This window comes from Erinaceus europaeus, chromosome 15 (genome assembly GCF_950295315.1).
Source record: "Erinaceus europaeus chromosome 15, mEriEur2.1, whole genome shotgun sequence".
In the NCBI taxonomy this organism is placed as follows: Eukaryota; Metazoa; Chordata; class Mammalia; order Eulipotyphla; family Erinaceidae; genus Erinaceus; species Erinaceus europaeus.
The window spans coordinates 80,967,606-80,994,727 of record NC_080176.1 but is presented as its reverse complement, the minus strand read 5'-3'; the positions used below and the strand labels follow the sequence as shown (position 1 = coordinate 80,994,727).

The following is a 27,122-nucleotide window of genomic DNA, read 5'->3' as shown; positions in this document are numbered from 1 at the left end:
TTTTGTTTGGGATTTATGAAACATCTCCATAGGGTTTTCCATATGGGTTGAGTCGATTTACATTCCCACCAACAGTGCTCAGTGAAACACTGTTGAAGGCAAGGAGGCTATCTGTTAAAGATGGAAACAGGAAATGGAAGGAAATACCTTATACAGAAAGGAAGGGAGGATATCTTTGTTTTCTCCTGGGCTATGGGCTGAGGAGCTCAGTGGAGTTTACATGACTGGATTTTAGGATGAATAGGTGTGAAACTTTCCCATTCAAAACCATAATTGAGGTCATAGACTTGAATTCTGTGGAGTGCTAATCTAATATTTAATCTAATATCTCCTCTGTGCATGTACTTCTACTAGTGATAGCTTCCTTTCTTGGGTAAACGAAGATTTATTTTGTCATTTAATTTTCCATACAGCAGCTAATGATTTCTATGGAGAACCAAATAAACTATTGAAAAAGAGCATGAAAATAATATTTTTAAAATCAATGGCACACAACTACTGGTAAGGAATACAAAAAGTAAAACTTTATTTAAAAAAAAAAATCAGAAAACTATCAACCAATGAGGGAAAAGAGAAATGTCCCTCCAATCAAGCCCCCTAGTGGAGGGGAAGGGAAAAGAGGAAGTTAGTTACTCAAATAATCTCTTAATTTAAATGCCCCATGTTGTCTTTTATTTTCTTTTATATGTTTTCTATACATTTTATTAGTGATTTAATAATAATTTGCAAGATTGTGGGATAAGAGGGGTTCCACACAATTTCTACCACCAGAATTCTACATCCCATCTCTTCATTGGAAACTTCACTTTTCTTTATCCCTCTGGGAGTATGGACCCAGGATCATTATGGGGATGCAGAAGGTGGGAGGTCTGGCTTCTGTAATTTCTTCTCTGCTGAACATGGACATTGACAGGTTGATCCCTACCCCCAGCCTGTTCCTATCTTCCCCTAGCAGGGCAGGGCTTCGGGGAGAAAGGGTTCCAGGATTCATTGGTGAGATCATCTGCCCAGGGACGTCCACTTGGCATCATGGTAGCATTTGCAACTTTGTGGCTGAGTATTGGAGCTGGAGGGTTAACATCCTAGACCTGGCGTCTCTGGACATATTCAGAAATGAAACATGTAGGGTGGCACTGGTTGCATTGATCTGGTTGAGCTCAGTAATTGTAGTATCAAATGGTGTGGATCAGAAGAAGTGTGAAGGGATAAGAGCAAAGCCCCAGAGGCTAGAGCAGTCTCATCTCTTCTGTTTATGTGCTAGACTCCAGGTCTTCAAGATCAGTCATATGTTAAAAGTGAAGCCATGTGTTTTAATGATTAACTATTTTTCTCATCTGGGTACCAATAGATGTAGTTAAATTATAGTTCTTTTCTCAACAACAATGTTATTTAAGCCGGAGTAGTTTTTTCTTCTTTCCTCAGCTAATAGGTATGAATTAAATTCTCTTTCTTAACAGTAGGCCACTAATAGATGTAAAACTCGATTTCGATCTTAACAATATGAATGTGAACTTCAGTTTCTCCATAATTTATCATTTTCCCTTGCTCGGTTACAACATGGAACTATAGTATTAAAAAATAAATTTATGAAAGACAAATTCTAATGCTGAACTGCTTTTAAAATAAGCTTAACCATGAGAGTCAGCCCTTAGTAAATTCCAATGGCAACAGTGGAGCAATTAAATAGAGCAATTGCAACCCAGAGATCATGGAGTATACATAATGTGACTAGATATTTTCAGCCGCTGTCCTGACATCAATTAGAACTCATTCTAAACCATTGCTCAGTGCAATATCATCAGTGTTGATAGCTTTCAAAGAGACAGATCTAGTTAAGAGCCCATCATATGCACCCCAATAGCACATCCTTTATTTTCTCCATCCCTTTTTGTTCTGCTTGGTGATAAATTGACCCCCTCTCAGTTCTGACGTGGCATCAAGCACTAAGGCACAATGACCACAGAGCAGAGCTAAAAGGTCGGTATGAATCATAGGAATTAATTCAGACCTCCCTACATGAAAAAAAAAAAAAAGATAGGCCTGACAACACATCCATACTTTTTCATCTGTTAGTAACGTGGAGGGTGAATGGATATAGACAAGTGCCCAATGCCATCCCAAGTGTTTATTTATAGTCCAGAATCCCTGCAAGTTCTTGGAAGTGGAAGATGCCATTTCATGTTGCTCTGTAGTCTTTGAAGAGCCACTCACTTCAGGTGATGCCAAGCCATACAGGAGAAGTGAACTTGTACCTTTAGAGAAAGAAGAAGGGAATGAGGTAGTCCCACAGAGCCAAGAGCACATATGATTTAAACTAAGAAGATAAAATGAACACTTTAGGAACTAAAACATCTGACATTTAGACAATCTCAATTTTGAAATTAGACTAAAGGAAGAATCCATCCTCTTGACATTATTTATACATCATACTTAAAGGGATGGAGATAATTTCACAGTTAAAAGACTACATGAGCTAAAGTCAAACATGAAGACTAGAGGGCAGAGACTAGGGAAAGGATGAGTGCTCAAAGAGTGTGAGTATTTTTTCTTTTCAAATGGGAGCAGTCACCCTGCAATAGAAATGACTGAGAGGAGCAATTAGCATAAAGAGATTTCAAAGGCTGCTAAATGATCATAGTATTTGAAGGAGGCATAAAGGTTCAATCATTATAAGAACGATATGCACTACTTACATATTTTCGATGCACTTTGTGGTCATTATCTAGTAATTAGCAGAAAAAGTTTCTCACTCCAGGGAAATAAATGGAAATACATTCTTTGCCCTCCTTAACATAAAATCTTCTATCTAACTTTACTTAGCTTGTAGTGAATTTAATTCCTTGTTTTTCTCAGTATGTAGCAGAGCCAAATCTTTATGATTTGTACTAGTGCATTTACAGAATGATTTAAACCATCCTTAAGAAGTTCATATTCAAACATCATTAAATATTTAATATGAGAGGGACTTTAAAAGTTCACTTGTGTTCTATAAGATGAGTATTAAGGCACACAACAAAAACTTATAAAACTGCGGCACTGGAGCAGTACCAAAGTAAGGGAATCAGAAAATAAATTCACTGTCTTAAGGAAAACAGTGATTAATGAAAATGAGCTGATCATTTCCTTGTAAGGAAACTGTTTTATTGACAACCACATAATATGACCACAGGAGGTACTCAAAGTTATTGCAGAAGAGATATCAACAGAAACATTAACTTTCAGAGTAATCATTTAAAGTACACATTATTATGCTAATTTACAGAAGAAGAAACAAACTAACAGAGGTTAACTTAATAGCCCAAAGAATATAGGATTCTGATTTTTGTCTGGTTGGAGTTGACTTCCTCTTCTCTCCTTCTGTTTTTACTACATCTCTCTCCCACTTCCTCCTGAAGAATGAGGCCATAGAGCAGGTCCAGGCTCCAGGGGGTTTTGTCCCCTGAAGAATGGGTCATATTTGGGGACTGGGCATCTGGTTAAGCACACATACTTACTATGTGCAAGGACCCACAGAAGGATCCTGGTTGGAGTCCCTGGACTCCCACCTTCAGGGAGCAGGCTTCACAAGTGGCAAAGCAGGACTGCAGGTGTCTATCTCCCTCACTATCTCCACCTCCCCTCTCAATTTCTCTCTGTCTACCTAATAAATGGCGGGAGTGGGGGGTGGGGGTGGGGAGTGCTGCTAGAAAGAGTAGATTCTTAATACTGGAACCAAGAACTAGAAATAACCCTGGAGGGAGAAAAGGGGGTCATATTTCTATTAGTTTGCAGGTTGAAATGTCCTCATTATCCTGGGTATTTCTCAAGCTAAGCAAGCAAACAAATTGACATCAGGTAGATTTACTAATAGAAGATTTAAAAAAAATAGTAACAAGTGATTTTTTTTTAATTTTTAAAATTTATTTTCCCTTTGCCCATTTTTTTATTTTTGTTGTAGTTATTATTGTTGTTCTCATCGTTGTTAGATAGGAAAGAGAGAAATGGAGAGAGGAGGGGAAGACAGAGAGGGGGAGAGAAAGATAGACATCTGCAGACCTGCTTCACCACCTGTGAAGCGACTTCCCTGCAGATGGGGAGCTGGGGGCTTGAACCGGGATCTGTATGCCAATCCTTTCACTTTGTGCCATGTGTGCTTAACCCTCTGTGCTACCGCCAGACTCTCAGTAACAAGTGTTCTAAAGTAGCTGAGACAAAGTGGAGAGTTCTTGAGCTAAGAAATTGGCTAGAGGCTGGGATGTCCAGGAAAGGGGATCTTATCCCCACCTGCAGGAGGAAAGCTTCACAAGTGGTGAAGCAGTGCTGCATGTGTCTTTCTGTCTTTCTCCCCCTCTCTCTCTCCCTATCCTCTCAATTTATCTGTCTCTAGCCAATAATAAATAAATAAATAAATATTTTTTAAAAAAGAAAGGGCATCTCACATTATAAGGATGGGTTGAATTCCTGTGGCAAACCTTTGCCTTTAGAAATTTGTCTGGTGTTAAGATATTTCCAAAAGAAAGGCTGATGGTGCTTTGTGGTAGAGGTTTTAATACTTGGTTTTGATGTAAATTTGGTTTCATGAAAGTGCAATATCACTACTCTGAGACTGGTTTTTCATTCAGGTAAAGAAGAGACACAGAGGTTCGAGCCCCTGGCTCCCCACCTGCAGGGGAGTCGCTTCACAAGCAGTGAAGCAGGTCTGCAGGTGTCTATCTTTCTCTCCCCCTCTGTCTTCCCCTTCTCTCTCCATTTCTCTCTGTCTTATCCAGCAACAATGACAACAATAAAACAACAAGGGCAACAAAAGGAAATAAGTAAATACATACATAAAAATGGCCTCCAGGAGCAATGGATTCATAATGGTGGCACAGTATATTTATTTCAACTACCACCACCGTTAAGTGAGACATTTTTGAGATATGAATGTATAACCTAAATATTCCTTTGAGCTGATTAGAAAAATGTGTGAAGACAGTTAGTAGACTCTCAGACCCATGCTAGAACACTTTTTATTAAAGTTGAGTCATGAGACCAAAACAATAGGATACTTGAAACTCAGGTGCTGACCATACCTTTCCTCATTATGGAAAAGAAAATTCAGCAAACCATCTATGATCCTGTAAGGGAATTATTAATTTGATAAGTTTTTACCTTCATGGTGAATTTCAATAATTTATTTTTGTGGACAAACTCTGTAGCAGCAAGTTAATGAGTAAAAAAAATAAATAAAGTTATAATGCAACAAAAGGTTGAGTAGAAAATCTGAAAATATTTTTGACTGCATAAAAGGACTTTATGGACTGATTATCCAGAAATATGATCCTAAGAAGACAGATCCTGTATAGGGTCTGAAAACACGTAACATGTAGCTGACTAAGATTATAAAGAATAATGAGAATTAAAACGCTAATACCTTTCAATATTAAACAATATATACTTTAGAAAGCCTTTAGTTGACTTTGTCACCTTTCCAATCTTCCTGCTTGCAGTAATAGCTTCTGTAATTCAAGTTTGTAGTTTTGGATTTACTTTGCCTTTGTCAGTCCCTTTACATATACCTTTTTACACAGTATGTGGCAGTAATAAGAATAGCTTATGGCACATTTGACCCCAGTGCAGGTATCTGGTACCCAATGGACATATTGTTTTCCTCACTCGAGGTGGGCCATATGTGGATTAGTTATGGAAGCAAATGATTAATTCTCAGTCATTTGTCTGGGCCACATGGGAGTACACAGGACTATGGGAAACATCACTCTATACAACTGTACTAATTGCTTAAGATAATCAATGACTTGTAGCAAATGACAGTTTTCTAAGTAGATCTGAAATTGGCATCTGGAGAAAATCAGTGTGGATGCCTTAAAATGTATATTGCAGAAACCCCAGCAATAGTAGGGAGACAGGTCTAAATTTCTAGGGATAGGAAAGCTCATAATAAGTGTAGAAATCCCAAGTTAGTTTATCTATACAGTAGTCTGGGAAATTGAGTCCGCATGAGAAAAACATTGAAAAAATTAAATACTGTATAATATATAAATTATAAATAGTACATATAAATTATATATAAATTTATAAATTAAATTATGTATAGAAGCTATAGTTCTTGTGTTGCTTTTATTGATCAATCTAAAAAGCCAGTAAGGAAAGGGGGAAGATTCCAAAAATGTATTTAAATCTAAAGGGCTATGGCTTAGTAAAATACACATGGGTTCATTGTCAGAAAGATACCAATCTATTTGCATTTCTACAGCTGACCAGAGCTAGATCAAGAACTACTGGCAAATAAATAAATAAATAAATAAATACATACATACATACATACATATGTAAAAAGAACTACTGGCAAGATGAAGTAATAGGAGTGGATATTGTAAAAAACTGAAAGACATATAAAATTAAACTAGTTATATAACAATTTTTGTGACATTTGACATCAGGTAGAGAAGGACAAAGATCTCTGAGAGACAGAAAACAAACTAGATGAACCATAGAATTTCCCAGACAAAGAAGGTATATCAACAAAGAAGATATATGGGTAGCAAGAAAAGCAAGTGGAGAAAGACTCAAGATGATTAGTCTTTCTGTAAGTGCAAATTAAAATCAAAGTGAAAGACCACCATAAGTTCACTGAATGTCTAAAATTAAAAAGACTGATAATACCAAGTATTGATAAGGAACTGGAACACTGTGGGAAAGTTCATATGCTACTGGTACTGAGACTATTGATAAGCTGTTTGTAAAACAGTTGGTCAGTCTTATAAGTATTCACTCACTTGACACAGCCGTTCTACTCCTAGAGAAATTATAAATATATATCCACAGAAAGACTTTTACATCACAGCAGCAGATTTACACAGCTATGAAATTGGAGACAATCTAGACATATAACCTCAGTATTGTGGTATACATTTATAATGGGATTACTTAATTACTAATGGAAATAATTATATGCCTAGAGTAAGAAACTTGATGAAGGAAACATATTTTATATATAATCCTATTTATACACAATTCTAGAAGTTCAAATTCACCTATGGAGATAAAAAGCAGATTAATGGTTACTTCCAAATGGTGGTTTGTGTAAAATAATATTGCATACTTTTAATCCATGCTGCATTGGCCTGGGGAGGTGGTGGAGTGGTAGTAGGTAGTATGAGGTCTCACTTTCAGTCCCCCAAATTGTATGAACCAGAATGATTTTCTTATTCTATTTTGATAATAGATAAGTAAATCTTTATGAAACACTATAATAATGCTGTGCATTACCTCTCCATTTGTCACCATACATTTGCACACTATAAATGATAGCTGTACAGATGTAAATAAGTCATTATGCTATCAAGACATTACAGAAATCACCTACTATAACGTAAACTGACTCTGCTTTTCAGAGTCAGGATGAGTAGACAAGGACTTACAGGAATCCAAATAGTTATGATTGTAGCACTGAATATCAGAACCTTCAGTTGTGGAGGAGCAGGGGGGCTGAAGAGAGAGAACCTTGGGGTTCTGATGCATAGTGACGTCAAGGTACCTAGGTTGTAGGTCACTGTTCTGCAGGGAACTTTCCCGTGGAGATGACAAATTGTACCCATATGTTAATGACTTCACTATATATATAAACCATTACCCCACCTATCCCAAACCTCACCCCCTGTGAAAATGATAAAGAAACAAGAAATTCCAGTTCTATGGAAATCAAAAAAAAAAAAAAGCCATCCACTCACAAGAACTATGTTTTTGGATACCCAAGAATGACTCTTATATGGCTAAGAACGTGGAAAAAGCTTTTAAATAAATTACATTATATTACTTGAAGGCTTTGGCAGGAAAACGAATCAACAAGGGGGCCGTTAACAGGAGAGAATTAGATCAAAGTTGTCCTTCCAAATGCTAGCATGAGGGAGTCTCGGGCGGTGGCGCAGCTGGTTAAGCGCAGTGGCACATAGTCAACGTCTGCCACCTCTCTGGATTCAAAAGAGGTCTTGAAACTTTACATCAGGCTCAACCTGATGCTGTTGACTGGCTACGGAAGAAGGGCAAATGCTAGAAGAAGAAGAAGTGGCACTAAGTGCAAGGACCAGCAAAAGGATCCCTGTTCCAGCCCCCGACTCCCCACCTGCAGGGCAGTCACTTCACAAGCGGTGAAGCAGGTCAGCAGGTGTCTCTCTTTCTCTCCCCTTCTCTGTCTTCCCTTCCTCTCTCCATTTCTCTCTGTCCTACCCAACAACAACAACATCAATAATAACTACAACAATAAAACAATAAGGGAAACAAAAAAGTAAATAAGTAAAGAAAAATCCAAATTCTAGGATGATACATTGTGTGATTCCCACTGTGTGTGTGGAGGGGGAGAAATGTCTGGAAAGTCACAATATCCCATTGTCACGCTTACTAATATCTCCATGCTTTTTGGATGTTTCATGCTATTGTATTAGAGAGTAATTGCTGAAATTCTCAGTGCTACAGCATGTCCCTAGGAGTTTGATTTCTCTGATCAGCTTGGGAGTCGTAGTATTCTATTATCTGAATGTGTGGTAAATAGATCTGTTGTTGCTCTTAGGAACAATTTGTGATAAGTTGGATAGTATGAGGGAAATAGAGGAAAATTCTAGCAGATGGTCTGATTACCACTTAGAGCTACTTTAAATGCATTGGCAAGTATCATAACCAATAAGATTACTTAGTAACATACGTTTACTTGCTGATAGGCAAGGATCTCCTTCAGGAGTTTGTAGTGGCTGAGTTAAAACATTTTAAATTTTTTTATTGGATAAAGATATCCAGAAATGGAGAGGGGAAGAGTAGATAGGGAGGGAAAGAGATAGAGAGACACCTGCAGCCCTGCCTTATTACTCTCAAAGCTTTTCCTCTGCAGATGGGGACCCAAGGCTTAAACCCTGTTCACTTACTCAACCAGGCACACCACCACCAGGCCCCCCGAGTTAAAACATTTGACAACTAATCTTGAACCCAAGATGAATTATGTTAGAGCATAGAAACAGAGTTTGTAAATTAACAAAGTTTAGATACAATAAAATAAGAAAGGGCCCAAAGAGCTTAAAATTAATAATTCTAGGATAGAACACCACAAAATTAATATCAGCTTTTCATTTTTTTAATATTTATTTATTTTCATTGCTCTTGTTTTATTGTTGTTGTTGTTGTTGTTACTGATGTCATCGCTGTTGGATAGGACAGAGAGAAATGGAGAGAGGAGGAGAAGACAGAGAGGGGGGAGAGAAAGACAGACACCTGCAGACCTGCTTCGCTGCCTGTGAAGCGACTCCCCTGCAGGTGGGGAGCCAGCAGCTCGAACCAGGATCCTTATGCAGGTCCTTGTGCTTCACGCCACCTGGGCTTAACCAGCTGTGCTACCGCCCGACTCCCTAATATCATCTTGAAAGGCGTTGCTGAGAGTAAAGTATAGGTTGTGCTTTGCCAGCCATTGTGGATGCATGGTAAAAGGGATTTCATGATTGTATTAGTCTTACGCTGTTGACTTAGAGCCTTTAATTTTGCCATTAACATTTTTATAAGGGAGACGGAGGGAAGCAAGAGCGTCACTCTGCAATTTATGATGTTCTATTTTTCTTGTCTTATTTCCATGTGGTGGAAGCCTCACATCTACAAGTCATGCTCTCTACCATTAAGAGGTTTTTTTTTTTTTCTTTTTAAATTCTGTCTTAGGTAAAAACTCAAACAAAGATAGGTTGTATATTAAAGAGTAGATAGCATGGAAACTTTAAAAATGATAGATGAAATTCCAAGACAAATGTTTCACACATTGAAAAATATAGAATAGGTTGCTTTACAAAATATTAACTTTATTCATATTAAAAACTATTAGTGTTGGCGGGGGTAAATAGCATAATGGTTATGCAAAGAGATTCTCAGGCCTGAGGCTCCAGAGTCCCAGGTTCAATCCCCCGCACCACCATAAACCAGAGCCGTGCAGTGCTCTGGTGTTTCTCTTTGTGTCTTCCTCTCTCTGCATCTCTCTCAAAAATAAAAGAAAATAAATAAAATACTTTTTAAAAATAAAAAATAGCATTTTTTAAGTTTCTAATATTTACATTACAAAATAAAGGAAGGGATTTTCTCAATGCCCTAAACAAACATTGTAACAAAAGTTATTTTTCTTTACTAAAGAATAAAGAGTACTGTCTCCTGATATTTATTTATTGCCTCCAGGGATATTGCTGGGGCTCAGTACAATCCACTGCTCCTGGGGCATTTTTTTTTTTATAGGACAGAGAGAAGTTGAGAGGGGAGAGGAAGATAGAGAGGGAGAATGTCACCTGCAGACTTGCTTTACCACTTGTGAAGCAACTCCCTGCTGCAATTGGGGAGCCAGGGACTCAAACCTGGATCCTTGCAGGAGTCCTTTCGCTTCGTACTATTTGCATTTAACCTGGTGTGCCACTGCCTGGCCCCTTTATTTATATTGCCTAGAGCCCTGCTCAGTTCTGGCTTATGGTGGTGCTAAGAATAGAACCTGAGACCTGTGAGCCTTGGCATGAAAGTCATTTTGCAATACCTTTATGCTGTCTCTCCAGCATTAACAATGGATAGTTAAAATCAGTGGGAATGACAGGACACTCAACTCTAGAGCAAGAACATTTTCTGGTTTAACTAGTTATTACTTGATGTTATTCTGAGAGGGCAAAATGTAGAAAAATGAAAGCTATCTTGGCATTGCCAATCTTTTCTGCATATCTTATGAGTAATAAATTACATAGTCAGAAGCAATAAAGCAGGCCTCATGAACCTTTGCCCATCTTTTATTTTTATTAGTGATTTAGTTATAAGATTACAGGGACATAGTTGAGAGCTTGTTTGGAGGTTCTAGCAGGGGAGTGCAGCTACTCATATACCCTCAACTAAAGACCGGTCCATCTCTATTCGGGGAAGGCCGTCCTCTTCGACTGAGCATGCAGCTAGCTTCTGGAGGGACGCACATGGAGGGGTGAGGGAGAAAGGGGACACCTGCCAAGCCAGCCAGATCAGCCGAATCAACCCTGGCGATCAATGGGGTGACAGATGTCGCAGCCAGATCGCCCTCACATCCGAGATTACAGGCACATAGTTCCATATAACAGCCACCACCACAGTTCTGACCTCTGTCCTCCTTGTACCCCCCCTCCAATGGTGACAAGGATAACCACCATATTTTTCAGTTTGACATCTTCTTTTCAAGTGAGTTTATATCAGAGTAAATCAGTAGCCCTCTTTTAAGTCCAAATTTTGCTGTGTAACATTCTTATTTAATAATTCAGTAGTCAACACTTAATTACGTGAAACATCTCTAGTAATTCTATCAACTCTGAATTCACATTAGTAGACTTATTTTTACAAGAATTTTTGAAGGACATTTCCCCCCATATAAACTAAGATCAACATGTAGATGTGCCTCCTTTCTTTCTTTCTTTCTCTCTTTCTTTCTTTCTTTCTATTTATTTTTATTTTTTTTTGTCACCAGGGTTATTGCTGGGGCTCAGGGCCTGTACCATGAATCCACTGCTCCTAGAGGGTATTTTTTCCCCTTTTGTTGCTCTTGTTGTTTTATCATTGTTGTTATTATTGTCATTGTTGTTGGATAGGACAAAGAGAAATGGAGAGAGGAGAGAAAGACAGAGGGGGAGAGAAAGACAGACACCTGCAGACCTGCTTCACTGCTTGTGAAGCAATCCCCCTCCAGGTGGGGAGCTGGGGCTCGAACAGGAATCTTTTTTTTTATTATTGTTTTTAATTTATTTTATATTTATTTATTCCCTTTTGTTGCCCTTGTTGTTTTATTGTTGTAGTTATTAGTGTTTTTATTGATGTCATTGTTGTTGGATAGGACAGAGAGAAATGGAGAGGAGGGGAAGACAGAGCTAGGGAAAGATAGACACCTGTAGACCTGCTTCACTGCAAACCAAGATCTTTATTCTGGTTCTTGTGCTTTGCGCATGTGCACTTAACCTGCTGCGCTACCGCCTGGCTCCCATCAAACAGGGATCTTTATAATTGTCCTTGTACTTTGCACCACATGTGTGCGCTTAACCCACTGCGCTACCACCCGCCCCCCTTCTTTTATTTGTTGACAATGTTTATTTTCCTTGGTGCTCTGAGATCTCAAACCCTCTTTCCAGTTTATGTTCTAGTTTTCAAAGTTATTATTTCCAATATAAGGTATTGTATCCATGGAAGTGATACGATTGATCGTTTCTGTCTGCATATATTCAGTATGACAAATGTGGGTTCATCTGCTGATAAGTGTCTTTTCATTCACAAATTAAAGGAGGTGCATGTTGGGTCACAAATGCAGCTGCTTCCGCTATCCCATATTGTATGGCATCACTGTGACATGACACTCAACAGTGACTTTTGGTCTGACCTTTAGCTCCTATCTGCTGGTTTATATGTTTCCCAGGTGCAGTTCTTCCTATATCTATTCTGGCAATCAAGTAAGCCACTTTGAATGGTGCCTTCATAATTTGGTCAACTTTTTTTTTATTATCTTTATTTATTGAGTTGAGACAACCAGAAACCGAGAGGGGAGGGGGAGATAGAGAGGGAGAGAGAGAGAAACCTGCAACACTGCTTCACCATTTGCAAAGTTTTCCCCCTGCAGGTGGGGAACAGGGGCTTGAACCCAGGTCCTTGTGCTTTGTAACATATGCATTCAACCAGGTACACCACCACCTGGCCCCTACTTTTCTAACTTTCGATGGTCAACTAATTCCATGAAGAAAGGGTGTATTGTGGTATTTCTAGAAAAAGTGCCAATTTTCAAGAGATGAATGCATGTTTTATTTGACACTTTATTTGTTTGGTTTTTAAAAAGATTTTAGTTATGTATTAAGGAGAAAGGAGGAGAGAGAAAGAGAGAGAGGAGAGAGAGAGAGAACCAGCTATCACTCTGGTACATGTGCTGCCAGGGACTGAACTCAGGACCTCATGTTTGAGAGTCCAGTGTTTGATCCACTGCACCACTTCCTGGACCACACATTTTATTTACTTACTATGAGTGAAGTTTTACAGAGAGAAAGATATATAGAGAGAGCAGCCAGAGCAGTGCTCAACTCTGGTTTGTGGTGGAGTTGGGTATTGAATCTGGGACCTCAAAGTCTCAAGCATAAAAATGTCTTCTGCGTAACCACTATGCTATCATACTAGCCTGAGATAAGTGTCTTATATAAATCATTATAATATTTTGATGTATTATCTTTTTATTTGCCTCCAGGGTTATTGTTGAGCCTGCACTATGAATCCTACTTCTGGTGGACATTTTCCCCATTTTTTATTGGTTAGGACAGAGAGAAATTGAGAGGGGAGAGGAGATAGAGAGGGAGAGAAATATAGATACCTGCCAAGCTGCTTCATCACTTATGAAGCAACCCTGCTACAGGTGGGGAGCCAGGGCTTGAACCTGGATCCTCCTGGATCCTATACTTTGTTTTTTTTTCTTTTTTATTTAAGAAAGGATTAATTAACAAAACCATAGGGTAGGAGGGGTACAATTCCACACAATTCCCACCACCCAATCTCCATATCCCACCCCCTCCCCTGATAGCTTTCCCATTCTCTATCCCTCTGGAAGAATGGACCCAGGGTCATTGTGGGTTGCAGAAGGTATAAGGTCTGGCTTCTGTAATTGCTTCCCCGCTGAACATGGGCGTTGACTGGTCGGTCCATACTCCCAGTCTGCCTCTCTCTTTCCCTAGTAGGGTGGGTCTCTGGGGTAGCTGAGCTCCAGGACACATTGGTGGGGTCTTCAGTCTAGGGAAGCCTGGCCGGCATCCTGATGGCATCTGGAACCTGGTGACTGAAAAGAGAGTTAGCATACAAAGCCAAACAAATTATTGAGCCATCATGGACCCAAAGGTTGGAATAGAAGAGAGGAAGTGTTAGGGGGATACTCACTGCAAACTCTAGTGTACTTCTGCTTTCAGGTATACATTTTGCAATAGTTTACGGATACTTGTGAATATATGCTCTCTCTCACAGAAACTGGTGTATATCTAGGTTTTGGGAATTTGTTAGAAAGTGAACCACCTGAGATGAAATTAGAGTATACTATGAAAAGAAAGGTCTCACCCGAGTAATGAAGCTGAAGGGTTGCATTCCACACGTGAAGTCTCTGGACACAGTCTGAAGTGAAGCATGTTGAGGTGGCAATCGTTGTGTTGTTTAGGTTGTGATCGGCAGATGCAATATTATTTGATATGGATTGGGAGAGGCATACGGGAAAGTGGGCCCTATCCAATGGTTCCAGGACTGGGGGAAGTAGAGGCTCTATAGTGGAGATGTGAGGTTCCTGCTGTCTTAGGATTCAAAAAGACAATCGATAGTTAATGTTATCATCACATTATTTGGTAATTGGGTTAACTTTGAAAAGTCCTTTTGTTAGGGTTTGCTGTACGGTACCCAGTATCTTGTATATAGCTGTGCTATTGTTTGCTTCTGATCTACTTGGTCTAGGCTTTTGAGAGAGTCTACTATGTGCACTTAACCCAGTGCACCACCGCCTGGCCCCTTTAGGAAATTTCATATCTGACACTTCTAGAGGAAATAAAACTCAGAAGCATTGATCCAAAAGAATGCTGTTTTATGATTTTTTTTTTTTTGCTTTATTTTTTAGGCATTTTTTTTGCTTCATCACCGCCACAGAATCACATTCTGTACATGCTATAGGCCTTGTTTTCACTGATATACTTGTTTTTGTGGGCTAGAGAGAGCACCTTGTAAGAGCACAGGTTTGATATATATAAACTGAGAGGTTCCAGGTTACACCCCAAGCATCACCATATGTTCACTGTGGTTTCTCTCTATAATAAAAATTAGTCTTTAAAAGTATACTAAAGTAAAGAAGCCGATTTCTTTGAACTTGAGTTGTTATGAAGGTCTTGGATCTGGAATGGTACCAATTTCTCCAGGTGCTGGAGTGCCTGCCTGAACTTCACGTCCAAATAGTCCACATGTCAAAGTGGTACCTTTTTGCTCTTCATTCACATGGTAGTTAAGAAAATCTTTTATATTTGAAATGAACCCTGAGACTTAAAAAATTATTAGTGATTTAATAATGATTAAAAGAGTGTAAGATAACAGGGGTATAATTCCATACAGTTCCACTAGACTTCCGTGTCCCATTCCCTCCATTGGAAGGTTCCCTCCCTATTCTCTATCCCTATGGGAAGTTGGGCCAAAATTACTTATGGGGTGCAGAAGGTGGGAGGTCTGTAATTGCTTCTCCACTAGACATGGACGTTGGCAGGTTGATCCATAACCCCAGCCAGTCTACCTTTTCCTAGTGGGACAGGATTATGGAGAGGTGAGCTTCCAGGACACATTGGTGAGGTCATCTGCCTGTACTTTTAAAAAACAATTTATTGCTGTGGCACATCAGGTTAAGCGCATATGATGCAAAGCACAATGATTGGCGTAAGGCTCCCGGTTCGAGCCCCCAGCTCCCCACCTCCTTCATTTTATAATTGGTGAAGCAGGTCTACAAGTGTCTGTCTTTCTCTCCCCCTCTCTGTCTTCCCCTCCTCTCTCAGTTTCTCTCTGTCCTAACCAATAACAACAACAATAACAACAAGGGCAACAAAATGGGGGGACAAAAGGCCTTCAGGAGCAGTGGATTTGTTGTAATGCAGGCACTGAGCCCCAACGATAACCTTAGAAGCAATACTACTACTACTAATTAGTTATTTATTTATGGAGGAAGAGGAGGAGAGCACTAGAGTATCAGTCTGCCACATGCTATGCTAGAGATGGAACTCGGGATGTTATGCTTGAGGAGCTAACGTTTCAACTACTGCGCTACCTGCTGGGCCACAGGACCCAAGGATGTGCTTCTATGCAATTCCACTGAGCAGCCTCCCTAGCTCACTTGTGTATTTCTTTTTTTCAAGGTTTTTATTCTTTTCTGCTTATTCTATTTATTTGTATAGTCATTCATTCATTTATTGGATAGAAACAAAGAGAAGTTGAGAAGGAAGGGAAAGGGAGACTATAGCATTGTTTCACAACTCATGAAGCTTCCTCCTTGCAGGTGGGGTCTGGGGTCTTGAACCTGGGTCCCTGTGCATTGTGATATGTGCACGCAACCAGTTGTGTTACTGCCTGGCCTCCACATGATTTCTACATGTTTTTTTAATGTTTTATTTATAAAATAGGAAATATTAACAAAACCATTGGATAAGAGGAATACAGTTGTACATAATTCCCACCACCAGAATTCCGTATCCAATCCCATCTCTTGATAGCTTTCCTATTCTTTATCTCTCTGGGAGTATGGACCCAGGAACATTGTGGGTTGCAGAAGGTGGAAGATCTGGCTTCTGTAATAGCTTCCCCGTTGAACATGGGCATTGGCAGGTCAATCCATACTCCTAGCCTGTCTCTTTCCCTAGTGGGGCAGAGGTCTGGGGAAGCAGGCTCCAGGATACATTGGTGGGGTGGTCTGAGGAAAAACCCCAGAGTGGGGTGGTAGCACAGCAGGTTAAGCACACGTGGAGCAAAGAGCAAGGACCGGCAACCGGCATAAGGGCCCCTGTTCGAGCCCCCAGCTCTCCACCTGCAGGGGAGTCGCTTCACAGGCGGTGAAGCAGGTCTGCAGGTGTCTATCTTTCTCTCCCCCTGTCTGTCTTCCCCTCCTCTCTCCATTTCTCTCTGTCCTATCCAACAACGACTATATCAATAATAACAACAATAATAATACAAGGGCATCAAAAGGGAATAGATAAATAAACAGATATAAAGCAGAACAGATTTGCTGACTGATCAGGAACCTAAAGGCAAGAATATTGCAGATGAAGATTAGGGGTTTCCTTTTTGGAAAAAGCTATGTTAGGTATATCCCATTTTTTTCAGATACAGAAGACACACCATAGCACCTACTCTGACATCCACAAAACTCCCTTTGTGCAGTCTATGGTGCTCCAATGTGATGACAGAGCTCAAGGCTGGAGAAGGAAAGACTCACCTAGAATAAGTAATTGATAGTGAGGGTGTCTCTGCCTCTCAGGCCATAAGCATTTTGACTGTAACAGTTCATGCATCTTAATGGTGGTAGAAGTCGTTAAATAAAAACACTTAGCCCTTCAAATAATCAGGCAAGAAGAATTATACCAGGAATTGCAGGTTTCAACAATTAAGTTGTTTTTTTTCTCTATTTAACTAGCATTTCTTGCCTAACAACTGTCAATAATTAAATTTTTCCCCCCATGGGGCCTTTCTGTTTCTCGTCATTTAGATTTGTCGATCTTTTTATTTATTTTTGATTGTTGCAGGGCTTCACTGCCAAGCTAACGTTTTCAGATGGAAAGACAGAGATAGTGAGAGAGACAACCAGAGCTCTGAAGTTCCCCCACCCCCACTCTGCCATGGGAGCGTGGCCTCAAACCTAAATTACACACCTGACAGAACAGACAGGCTCCCGGGTACCCTATCTCCCTTGTCCTCTACTTCTGAATTTATGATTTTAGAGTTCTATTCAATGATAAGAAGTAAAGACAACAGCATTAAAGTTAATTTTCCTTGACTTAAATTCCCACAGGCTACTTTCTTTTTTTAAATTCTTTTTTTAATATTTATTTATTCCTTTTTGTTGCCCTTGTTGCTTTATTGTTGTAGTTATTATTGTTGTCATTGATGCTGTTGTTGTTGGATAGAACAGAGAGAAAATCAAGAGAGGAGGGGACGACAGAGAAGGAGAAAGTAAGATAGACACCTGCAGACCTTCTTCACCGCTTGTGAAGCGACTCCAAGGCAGGTGGGGAGCCAGGGGCTTGAACCGGGATCTTTACACTGGTCCTTGAGCTTTGCGCCATGTGTGCTTAACCCGCTGCACCATGTGCGCTTAACCCACTGTGCCTCCGTCAGAATCCCAAATCTTGTGTTTTTTTCCTTGTTGGGAATGATGAGTGGGATAGAGTCCAGCTGAATCCACCTAGTGTCTTAATTGAAGCCAGTTGATTCCACGAAACCATCAGCTGAACCCAGTACAATGCAGCAGCCCCATACACACTCCACAGTGACTCCTGCACAAGCTCCCCGACCACTGGTTGATTCACAGTAGACGTGTAGCATCCCAGTCAGAAAGATTCTATTATGGCTACTAGACCGGCAGCACCATTATGCCATCAGTAACCTCTGTGCTGGCTTATACAAGAACCTTGTTCCTTGCTAGAGTCTGGCTGTGGTACAGCTGGTTATGTGCCCGTGGTGCCAAGCGCAAGGACCCGCGTTAGGATCCCGGTTTCAGCCCCCAGCTCCCCACCTGCAGGGGAGTCACTTCGCAAGCTGCTGTGAAACAGGTCTGCAGGTGTCTATCTTTCTCTCCCCCTCTCTGTCTTCCCCTCCTCTCTCCATTTCTCTCTGTCCTATCCAACAACAACAACAATAACTACAACAATAAAACAACAATGGCAACAAAAGGGAATAAATAAATATTTTTAAAAAGAAATTAAAAGAAAAAAAGAAGGTGGAAGGTCTGGCTTTTGTAATTGCTTCTCTGCTGAACATGGATGTTGGCAGGTTGATCCATAACCCCAGCCTGTTTCTGTTTTCCGCTAGTGGGGCAGGGCTCTGAAGTGGTGAGGTTCCCAGACACATTGGTGCGGTAGTCTGCCCAGATAAGCCAGGATAGTATCATGATAGTGTCTGCAACTTGGTGGCTGAAAGGCAATAAAATATAAAACAGGACAAATTGTTTAATAAACAGGAACCCAAAGATAGGAATAGAGCAGATGAAACTAGGGGTCTTCATGTGGGAAGAAGCTAGGAAGTCTATTTTAGGTATGTTCCAAGGTGCCCATGACTTTAGTAATTTTTGCCTGAGCCCAATAGCTAACATGTAAGTGAACTACAAAATTGTCTGGGAAGATTTTGTCAGAGTTGAGAATAGGCCTAGAAATCTGGGTTAGGGCAGAAAGTAGCTCACAAATATGAGGAAAGTATATTAATACCATTAACTATAAACCCCATCAATCTAACCTAGGGCCCATGTCTATTCATATCTAGCACAGGAGCCTGTGTAACTTCCACATCCCTGTCTAGGAATCTCCAGACTGTTTCTCTCAAGGACCTGGCCAGTTTACACTCCCATCAACAGTGTATGAGGGTTCTCTTTCTACCACATCCTCAGATGAACTTCATGAACTTTTTAATATATGGCATCCTTACAAATGTGAAGTGTTACTGAGTTGTCTTGATTTACATTTTCCTGATCATTAGTGACTTTGAGCACTGCTTCATACACTAGCTGGCTTGTCTGTACATTTTCTTCAGTGAAAATCTGTTTCAGATTTTTTTTTGTACATCTCCCCACCCCATTTTGTTGGCCTCGTCATTGTATTTATTGTTATCATTGTTGTTGTGGTTGGATAGGACAGAGAGAAATGGAGAGAGGAAGGGAAAACAGAGCAGGGGAGAGAAAGACAGACACCTACAGACTTACTTCACTGCTTGTGAAGCGACCCTCCCCCGGCCCCTGCAGGTGGAGAGCCTGGGGCTTGAACCAGGATCCTTATGCTGCTACTTGTGTTTTGCACAGTGTGCATTTAAGTCCGTGCACTGCCACCCGGCCCCCTTTTGCCCCCTTTTTTTTTTTTTTTGAGGGAGATCATTTGCTTTCTTGCTGAGCTTGGAAGCTGGGTGAGCTCTTTCTATATTTTGGTTATTAATTGTTTGTCTGGTATATGGAATGTAATAATATTTTCTCATAGATATTTCCAAAGCAGATACTGTGAAGTGTTCTCCCAATATTTTCTTCCATATATTTGTGGATTCTGGAACAATATCCAAGTCTGTTGATCCATTTTTAGTTGGTATTAATTTTCCTATGACATTTTTTTTAATTTATGATTAATAACCCGTACACAACCATAAGACTACAGGGTATATTTAGTTCATACCACACTTACCACCAAGGTTCTATGCCCCCATCTCCAAGAGTTAGACATTAGAGTTCTCACAGATTCTAAGAGTTTGTTTAGTTCTTTTTTTTTTTTTTTTTTGCCTCCAGGGTTATTGCTGGGGCTGGTGCACCAGGCATCCACTGCTCCCAGAGGCCATTTTTTCCCATTTTGTTGCCCTTGTTGTTACCTTTGTTGTTGTTATTATTATTGTTGTCACTGCTATTGTTGTTGCTGGACAGGACAGAGAAAAATGGAGAGAAGAAGGGAGACAGAGAGGGAGAGAGAAAGATAGACAGCTGCAGACCTGCTTCAGCGCCAGCGAAGCAATCCCCGGCAGGTGGGAAGCCAGGGGCTTGAGCCAAGGTCCTTATGCAGGTCCTTGTGCTTCACGCCATGTGCGCTGAGCCCACTGGGCTACCGCCCAGTCTCTAGTTCTAAATTTCCTCCTCTTTTGTTTCCCTTGTTGTTTTGCCTTTGTTGAACCAAGAGGTTCCAGAACTGGGGGAAATACAGGCTCTGTACAGGAAGAGCCTCTAAGAGTGGGAGGTTCCTACTGTCTTAGGGTTTATGAAGGTAATAGATAGTGACTGCTGTAATCAAATTATTTGGAAGTTGGGTTAACTGCAAATCCTTTTGTTAGGATTTGCTGTATCATACACAACACCATAATTTATGGTAGGTTGATTTTTTAATGTTTTTTGGAATCTTCAAACTGTTGTCTACAAGGGTTACCCTTCTTCTTCTAGCGTTTGCCTAATTTGCATTCTCACCAAGAGCTGAGTATTCCCTTCTCCACATCCTTGCCAGCACGTGTTTTCTGAGAGTTAAATATTACTACATGGGGATGATCAGAAAGCTAAAACATTTCCATGGACAAATGAATTCAAAATATTCCATCCAGAGTTGAAATATACTTGCTAGATCCAATCCTAATCTGAAAACCCCAGTTTTCCACTTTCAGTGATAAACTCTCTGGTTACTTCTATTATTTTATGATGCTTATTATCATTTTCAGACTAATGCAGATTTATTTATTTATTTATTTATTTATTTATTTATTACCAGAGCACTGCTCAACTCTGGTTTATGATAATGTGACTCAGAGTACTGGGCGTGAGACTCCATTATGCCATCCATCACAGATATTTCATTTTTCTCTTTAACTTCTATTATTTCAATTTATTTATTGAATAGAGACATTCAGAAATCAAGAGGGAAGGGAAGGTAGAAAGGGAGACAGAAAGACACTGTCTCACCTTTCATGAAGCCTCCCTCCTAAAGCTGGGGAATGGGGGCTTTTGTCTGTTCTTGCGCATTTTGACAGGTGCGCTCAACCAAGTATACCACCACCCAGCCTCCTGCACAAATATTTTCTACATTTTTTGCATGGCTAAGAGATATCAAAGGTAAGAATTGGCAACAGGTAGACTGCAAAACTAGATTCAGGAGGAGTGGGGTCCAGCCACGGAGGCCTCTGGTGTCAGCAGATGATGATGCCAGATTTCTGCCCCGTCCCGGCTGCAATCTGATGACCACTGGATGATGGAGTCCTGCATCCTTTCTCCTGAAGCAACTCTTCTTCCTCAATCCCTGGCCAGGAAACACCTGCCTCTGTTCTCCAGAAGAAACTACAGGAGACCTTCTTTGCTGCTTTCACTTAGATCAGCTGGAACTTAGCCCCTGGACCCCTCTCCAAACACCGGCTACTATGGTTAAGCTCACCTGATGAAAGCTGTTCAAAGACCACAACTTACGACTTAGGACACAGGCCCAGTCACCCACCCACCTCCAAGCCCCAGATTTGACGTTTGACCCTTACAGTATGAGGGACAGACTCCTGGTCAGAAAGCAGAACAGGGTGGGCAAACAGCTTTGTGGTTGCACACAAGCCTCACATGCCTCAGGTCCGAGCCCCAGTGGGGACTCTGCTGGCAAATGCCAAGTACTTTGACTCTTATTCAACCCCTGACCCTCACAGTGTGAAGGAGAGACTTCTGGTCGAGGGCAGAGCAGGGTAGGAGGCTGGGGCACCTACCAAAGACCTCGGGATCCATCCTCCCTCGAGCATGCATCGGGGCAGGGAGACAAGTAGGTACAATGCTTGGCTAGGACGGTAAATGGTCAAATAGCTCCCTAAAAGTGCACACGTCTCTCATGCCCCAGGTCCCCGGATTGGACCTCCCTAGGAGTTTTTATTTATTTATAGCTGTCATACCTGGGCAGAGAGACAAGTAGGTATAATGCTGGGGAGGGTGGGTAAATGATCGAATAGCTCCCTGAAAGTGTGCTTGTTTTTCATGCCCCAGGTCCCTGGATCAAGTCTCTCCAGGAGTTTTTCTTATACCTTTCACACCTGGGCAGAGACAAGTAGGTATAATGTTGGGGAGGGTGGGTAGCTCGACAAATAGCTCCCTGAAAGCGCACTCGCCTCTCATGCCCCACGTCCTAAGACTGAGCCTCCCCAGAAGTTTTTCACTTATATTCTTTTCACCTGGGCAGAGAGACAAGTCAGTACCATGCTGAGGAGGGAGGGAGGGAGGGACAGTGGGCTGGTGAATAGCTTCTGGAAAGTGCACTCACCTTTCAAGGCCCAGGTACTCAGATCGAGACTCACCAGGAATTTTTCATTTATATCTTTCACACCTGGGCAGAGACAAGTAGATGGATAGGGCGGGAAGGTGGCTGGATGAATAGCCTCCTGAAAGCGCACTTACCTCACACACCTTGGGTCCTAGGTTCAAAACTCCACTCACAAAATCAAGCATTTTAGTGCTTCTATCCCTGGCGGGTGCTGGGATATAAGATCAGGGAGCTGGTGGAGACACACACATCACCATGATAAAGACCCAGGTTCTAGCACCCACTCCCTACCTGTGGGGGGGGGGGGACTTCACAGATAGTGAAGCAGGTCTGCAGGTGCCTATCTTTCTCCCTCTCTATACAGTGCCCTCTTTCTTAATTTATGACCTGTCAAAAATAGAAAAAAGGAAAAATTGGCTGCCGGAAGTGGTAGATGCACTGAAGCCCAGCAATAACCCTGGTGACAATAAGGAAAATAAAGACACATATATAGTAAAATAGCATGGTACATGTTAAAAGTTTTATAATTTGTTTCATATTATTTTATAATATAAAATAACAATAGGTTATTTTTCCTCTAAAGTACAAATTATAATCAGTACCAAAATATTTAACATTGCCTAAGATGAAGCTGTAAAACAAACTTTGAGAAATTTAAATCTTATTAAACATATATGTGTGTACATAAAGATTTTTTAATTTATTTTCTCTTTTGTTGCCCTTGTTTTTTTTATTGCTGTTGTAGTTACTGTTGTTATTGATGTCGTCTTTGTTAGATAGGACAGAGAGAAATGAAGAAAGGAGGGGAAGACAGAGAGGGGGAGAGAAAGACAGACACCTGCAGACCAGCTTCACCGCTTGTGAAGCGAATCCCTGCAGGTGGGAACCAGGGGCTTGAACCTGGGTCCTTGTGCACTGTAATGTAAGCGCTTAACCAGGTGAACCACCTCCTGGCCCCAAGATCTTTTTAGAATTTATTTTTCTATGGAACTGTGTGGAGTTGGCTGGCTTACCAGGGCAGGCCTCAGTTTGTCCTCCTCTTTCCTGAGACTCTGGTGCAGCTGGCTTTCATTCTTGGCTGGAGCTCAAAACAACACCTGCAACCACTGAATCACTGAATAACAACTCCATGTGTAAAACTCAGGTCACTAAGCAGGAATATCTGGGTCAGGCTTTCTCAGCCATCCACTCTCAACTGACCCAAGCTGTCAGTCTAACTATGGAATACTCCAGAGGCATTTTTCATCTTCTCAGACATCTACAAACTGTCAAAGGACTTGCAGCAGGAGTTCTCGCTGACATGTGTGGAGAGGCTGGGTAGAGGAGAATATGGGAAAGAAAAAAGAACTCAAACAACTACAGATACATCTCAAAGGACAAGGGGAAGATCAAAGTTAGAAGGAAAAAAAATAGGAAAGGTAGAGAAGAAATCCAGAATAACTGAAAAACTGACCAACTTCTGGAATGAAGTGAAAATTATGAGAAACCCATTGTGCTCAGACTGCAGGGAACCTCACTTATGACAACAGTAAGAGGAGCACTAAAAGACCAATGTGTCCTGGAGTCCTGCCTGCCCAGAGCTCTTCTCCACTAGGGAAACAGAGAGACAGGCTGGGAGTATGGATGCACCTGCCAATGCCCATGTTCAGTGGGGAAGCAATTACAGAAGCCAGACCTTCCATCTTCTGCATCCCACGATGATGCTGAGTCCATACTCCCAGAGGGATAAAGAACAGGAATGCTTTCAAGAGAGGGGGTGGGACACGGAGTTCTGGTGGTGGGAATTGTGTGGAATTGTACCTCCCTTACCCTATGATTTTGCCAACATTTCTATTTTATAAGGAAAAAAGAAAGGAAAAAAAAAACCTCAAAGAACTGGTACAGTTTAGCAGGGGTAGAGAGCATAAAGGTTATGCAAAGAGACTCTCATGCCTGAGGCTCTCTACTCCTAGGGTTCAAGCCCCTGCACCACCATAACCCAGAGCTCTGATAAAAAAAAGTACAATTTATAAAATTTAGGATGGTAATGTCCTGACCACCTGCATATATCAACAATACAAGCCAATCTCAAACAGTACCTCCGTTTATATGTCTTCACAAACTGCACCTGTGTTTCCTTAATCTTTACTGAAAATGAGATACACATGACCCCACCATTAAGACAACAACAAATAATTTGAGGTCAGCCATCTCTACCCAAATGGCCTACTTGCTTTTCTCATTCAGGTCTTTTCATTTTCCTGATTAAAAGTTAAGAATAGCAGGGGAAGAGACCCTACCCTACGAGGAATAATGAATGTCGGGGAAGCTATTAACAATGGAATGAAAATCACTAATTTGAGTCTTATAAGTACAAAAAATAAAAATAAAAGGAAGTAACTTGATAGTAGAGTTATATTAAGGTTTATTGCTCAAAATTATTCCTTTTTAATTATCTTTACTTATTTGATAGAGACAGCCAGATATTGAGAAGGAAGGGGATACTAGAGAGGGAGACAGAGAGACCCCTGTGACACCACTTCACCACTTGCAAAGCTTTCCCCCTGCAGTTGGGGACTCAGGGCTCAAACCCAGGTCCCTGTGCATTGAACCTTGTGCGCTCAACCAGGAGCATTACCATCCAGCCCCTATTACTCAAAATTCTTAAAGCACAGCTTTCCTGTTTATTTACCTAGCAGCTTGTCTTTGCTTTTGCTTTTGTTGAGCCTAAGTGCTGATAACTTAATGAGTGGATTGCTCAAGACACTGGCTAAGCCAACTCAGTTCTCTATGGTCTGACAAAATAGTGCTCACTTGTACAGTGCACTGATTTGCCATGAGCACAGCCCAGGTTTGAGTCTGGTCCCCTCAGCACTGAAACTGCTATTTCTTTCCCTCTTTATTACTGCCTGTCTCTATCTGAGAAATCAATCCAGAGTGCTGAAAATTGTAAAGGTGACCAAACAAACAAACAAATAAAAAAACAACAAACAAAGCAAATTCAGATACAGTCATGACAAAAAAAAAAAAAGTTTGCTTGGAGTCAGGTGGTAGCTCACCTGGTCTATTATACATGTTTGCCATGAATGGAGACCCAGGTTCAAGTCCCAAACCCCACTCTTGGGGAGGGGTTCAAGAGTGACAGAGCAGTGTTACAGGTGTTTCTCCTCTTTCTTTCCTCCACCCCTCTATTTTCCACTTCTGTCTAAAAATTAAAAAATAGTAAAATGTCAGGTGCCGGGCGGTAGCGCAGCAGGTTAAGCGCATCTGGTGCAAAGTGCAAGGACCAGTATAATGATACCTGTTTGAGCCACTGGCTCCCCACCTGCTGGGGAGTCACTTCACAGGCGGTGAAGCAGGTCTGCAGGTGTCTATCTTTCTCTTGCCCTCTCTGTTTTCCCCTCCTCTCTCCATTTCTCTCTGTCCTATCCAACAATGATGACATCAATATCGACAACAATAACTACAAAAATAAAACAAGGGCAACAAAGGGAAAGAAATAAATAAAATATAAATAACTACTTTAAAAAATAGTAAAATGTCCACTGGGAACACTGGAGTTGTCATGCAGGCACTGAGCCCCAGTAATAACTCTGGCGGGGCTATTAAAAGAATCTGCTTAACTGTATTGTCTAAAACTCATCATCTTTATCCTTCAATACATAATAACAACTTCTCTAAAGGCTAAGCTTTGGATTCTTCTCTATAAAATGTAAATAATATCTAACGCATGACACTGAAAATTATTCAATTTTCAGTTAAGAACTTCCAAAGGTATTTTAATTATTATTATTTGCTACAATGATAAAGTCTACTTGTTTTGCACTCTGGTGTTTTCTCAAGTTTATATATCTTAAAAAGATATTTTTTGGGGGACAGACAGTAGCATAGCAAAGCACAAGGACCAGTGTTAGGATCCCGGTTCGAACCCCGGCTCTCCACCTGCAGAGGAGTCATTTCACAAGCTGTGAAGCTAATCTGCAGGTGTCTGTCTTTCTCTCCTCTGTCTTCCCCTCCTCTCTCAGTTTCTCTCTGTCCTAACAAATAGCAAGAACAACAATAACAACAAGAGCAACAAAATGGGGGGAAATGGCCTCTAGGAGCAGTGGATTTGTAGTGTAGGCACCAAGCCCCAGAGATAACCTTGGGGTTATCTCTATTTATGGAGATTATATATATCCTGTGATATGTATCATGGTTCAAGTTCCTCTGACAAGCTTTGCCACAATATTTCACAATATTTACATCGGTGAGGTTATTCTTCCTGTATAATTTCTCTTATGCCGAATAAAGCTTTTGCAGTGCTGAAAAGTTCCTCTTTTTTTTTTAATTTAGAGACAGAAAAGCAGAGAAAGTGAAAGAGACCACAGCACCAAAGTTTTCTTCACACAGAGGAATAGAAACAGAGACACCTGCAGCGCTGTTTTACCAGCTGCCAATCTTTCCCCCCTGCAGATGGGACGGGGGCTCAAGCCTGGCTTCTTGTGCATTGTACCATGTGCACTTAGCCAGGTGCGCCTCCACCTGGTCCCTAATTCTAGTTTCAAGGCAGTTTAAGGAACACATGTGCATTGCCACTGAGCTAGAGCAATAGAGTATGCAGATTCCAAGAATAGTCTTTGAGCGTTCAGAAACTTACAGATAAGAGCAACTTCAGAGTTAAGATAAGAG

General features: G+C 40.9%; 1 long non-coding RNA gene across 1 annotated transcript; it reads right to left on the bottom strand.

Moving 5' to 3' along the window:
* Nucleotides 1-1,850: 1,850 nt before the first annotated feature.
* On the bottom strand, nucleotides 1,851-23,528 carry LOC132533037 (uncharacterized). The gene is made up of 3 exons (XR_009544923.1): nucleotides 23,486-23,528; nucleotides 22,607-22,704; nucleotides 1,851-2,252 (listed from the first exon to the last, which is right to left on the bottom strand). It is a non-coding gene; the product is annotated as an uncharacterized LOC132533037 (long non-coding RNA).
* Between the last annotated feature and the right edge of the window lie 3,594 nt (nucleotides 23,529-27,122).